This window comes from Chrysochloris asiatica, unplaced genomic scaffold (genome assembly GCF_000296735.1).
Source record: "Chrysochloris asiatica unplaced genomic scaffold, ChrAsi1.0 scaffold00011, whole genome shotgun sequence".
Classification (NCBI taxonomy): domain Eukaryota; kingdom Metazoa; phylum Chordata; class Mammalia; order Afrosoricida; family Chrysochloridae; genus Chrysochloris; species Chrysochloris asiatica.
In genome coordinates, this window is record NW_006408529.1 from 4,195,586 (window position 1) to 4,199,213 (window position 3,628).

Here is a 3,628-nt window from a genome sequence, read left to right on the forward strand (position 1 = left end):
ACAACTGCTTCTTGGTCTAGGTACAGATTTCTTAGAAGTACAATTAAGTGTTCTGGAATACTCATACTTCTCAATGTTGTCCATAGCTTGTCAGTAAATATTAGTTTTCTTTAATTAATGTAAACTTTGCTTCTTTAAAATAAATATTTATCTCATGATTACTAGAATTGTATATTATCTACTTATATAACAACAAGCTATAACATTCATGAAAATTGCTATGTAAGTTAAATAAAGAATAGCTAGCAGAAAAATGAGTGATTAATAAGACTTGGCTAATAAGTATACATACAGAAATAATGTTGTTGTTGTTAAGTGTCACCTACTTGGTTCCAACTCATAGCAACCCTGCATAGGGTTTCTGATACTTTAAATCTTCAATGGAGCAGAAAACCTTACCTTTCTGCCTCAGAGATGCTGGTGGGCTCAAAACAAGGGTCTTGTGGTTTATAGTCCAGTGTTTATCATGTGGAGCCATGTTGCTCCCATGATATTAACACTAGACTTTAATTTGATATAAAATCTCTGACTTAAGTCATTCTGAAGTGTTGCTTTCAAAATGGTAGGCCAGAATAGTTCAGGAAATTCAATATAAATCTCAATTTACGATAAAGGGAAGCTAAGGGAGCTTAGGAAAATACCCAGTGTCTTTTAATATCTATCAGACAAATATGTGGAAATCATTCTAAAGGGGAGTATAGAAACAGAGTCTTCTTTTTTTTTTTATTTTGATAATTAAAAAAAATTATCAGATAATTCAATGAGTCAGCAAATCAATTGTAAACTATGTATTTACATATTTTGTAATTGTTGTCTATCCTTTCCTTAATTTAAGTAGTTTGATAACAACTCAATAAATCATACACTTAACTTGCTTTCCTTTATGTATTAATTTGGATAGATTTTATCTGAGATGAAATAGTTTTTAAAAATTATTGAGACTTTTTTTTGTGGAGGGTGATGTTTTGACTAACTTGAAACTTTGAATTGTCATTTACGTATGTATTCATTGTTGTTGTTTTTGTTAAGTGCCATCAAGTCATTTCCTACCCAAGGAGCAGCTGGTGAGCTTGAACCACTGACCTTGCGGTTCAAATGACTTTGCAGTCTGATACACTAGTCCACAGCACCACACCAGGATTCATACAGTGTAAAACTAAGTTAGATATAATCATACCAACATTTGAAATTGTCTTTGTAGAGTTCTATTTGCTCTACTATAGAAACAATTTTGGAAAAGCTTAAGTTTCCTGTATATTACAAAAATTTTTCTTCAGCTATTAGCCAGAAACTCCTCATAAACCTTATACAGGGTCACTGTGGGTTGGAACTGACTTAAAGTCACTTAGCAACAACAACAACTAAATTAATTGTTCATCTCAATTTTCAAGTATATCTGTTATGATTTTTTTAGTAAAGTATGACATTAAAAATTAAAAATTAAAAAAGAAATGACAAAATATTAAAATTAAAATTTTCTATGTACAAATTTCAGAAATCAATTTTGTGTGAAGAAATTTTCCTTACTAAAGTACTCTATTCATTAATAAAACATATTTATTCTTTATTATAGAGAAAACAAATGCTCTATATATCACCCTAGAGAAAGACTATTTAGAAACAAACAAGTAATGCCTAAGAAGATATGTAATTTAGCAAAAATAGATGCCTACACTGACTTATCTTTTGGGGTAAGAAAATAGGAGATAAACTACCAATGTAAAGGGAGTTGATTTGAAAATAAATGAAACGTTTGCCCAGGAGAGGCACAGCTTAGAGAGAGATCAAGTAAGTTTTCCTGAAAACCACTCAGCAGTCATTCACAACACACACACATAAAATAAAACCCAAATGACATTTAGACAACTGTTTTCTTTTATAATACTTCATTTGTAGTTTTTTAAAATTACTTACAAGCCAGTAAAAATCTCATTGGTATTTTGTTATTAATGTGAATACCTTCTTCTGTTTATAACATTTTATATTTTATAATTTCCTGACCATTTCCCTAAGATTTTTGTAAAGCTCCTTTTGAGTCAATATTTTGCACTTCACTTTATTAGCATCATTCTTTTCTTAAAGTTTAGGAAATTTTCTTATCTTTAAAAGTTTGCCATTTCAATTTTTGTTAGTGAGTTATAGTTCTTACAAAAATATTCCTGATTTAACCTTACCATAAGCTTAGTTCTACTTTGAAAAAGAAGACTTAAATCTGAAGATCATATCAACCTTTATTTTGCAGTAATTTACTACCTTACATTAGAACTTTCCATCTAAAATACAAATGAAACAATATATAGTTGTAATTAACTGAAATTTTGTGTTCAAGGTAAGTTTTGGAGGATACTCTTAGAATTTTGTATTGTCATCTCCTGAACACAGACTCCTTATAGTTATAACAAAGAGCCAGTACATCAGTGAACTCCAGAATCTTACTCAAAACTTTTATTTCTTCCTTAATAATCACAAACTACTTCACATCACCACTTCATTTGGTCTTGCCAAATCAAATAGTTATATTTGAAAAATTACTCAAATATTCAGTGCCACCTATTTAGATGCAATTTATTTGTGTTGTTCCTCTTCCATTCTGTGTGTAGCATACTAGAAGTCTAAAATCTTATTTTCTACAAGTCAGAAGTAAGAGATATGACAGATTAATTTCTACAATGCAATTTTGCTCAGTACTTTACCCCACAGTAACTGTTTTGGCTGTAATCTTGCAGTCTTACTTTTTTTTCCTCCCATTCCATCAAGATTGTGAGAATATTGTTCAAACAAATGCAAGTATGTAAAAGAAATTATAGAATAATGTATCCCACAGTAGACCAATAGTCACTATTTTTATTAGTTTTCTAAATTATAAGGCATCATTCCTAAACACGTGGACACTGAATTCAATCACATTTTTTCTAGTATAAAATCAATTATCTTCTTGTGGTTATTACAGAGTCAGGAACTGTGATAAACTTCTAAACACACATGGGTTATTTGAGAAATGACAGTAGTAAACAGAGGTAAAGGAGGCAGGGAATAAGACAGGAAAGAGAAGAAAGCCATAAAAATTATTCTGAAGTCAGCCATGATCCTTTGCCTTCCACACTTGCTGCCTAATCAGAAGTATTGGGTCTAAAACTTTTTCTAATAATGATAGCTGTCAACAGAGCCTCCCTTTGTCCTCTTCCTTCTTAGGGAAATTCCTTTCCAGTTTGGACCTAATAAGTACCTTCTTGTTCTGCTTATGCATGTGGCAGTATATTAAGGCAGCTGGCCAACCCTACTAATATATCTTTTCCTAGCAGAGAAGTCCCTCACCTATAACATCAAGAAGCCTGCAGGACACCTGTCTTGAGAGGGCTGAAGGAAGTCACTTGCTGGCCATGAAGACAAACACTGACTTCTGAAGCTAGCCTTGCTGTCTCTACTCTATGGAGCAAAGCATTATTCTATCCACTTCATGTGAATTAGTAATGAGTTTGTAGTTATCTCAGATCTTGGCTTAACAAGAAGTGTTTTGTTGAGCAAGTTGTGTTTGTTGGCAAATAGAGCACAATCCTGTGATGGAACTCTGTGAATAAATAGACTAATTTATCTGTGAATTATAACAGCCAAGGGATAGTATATATAT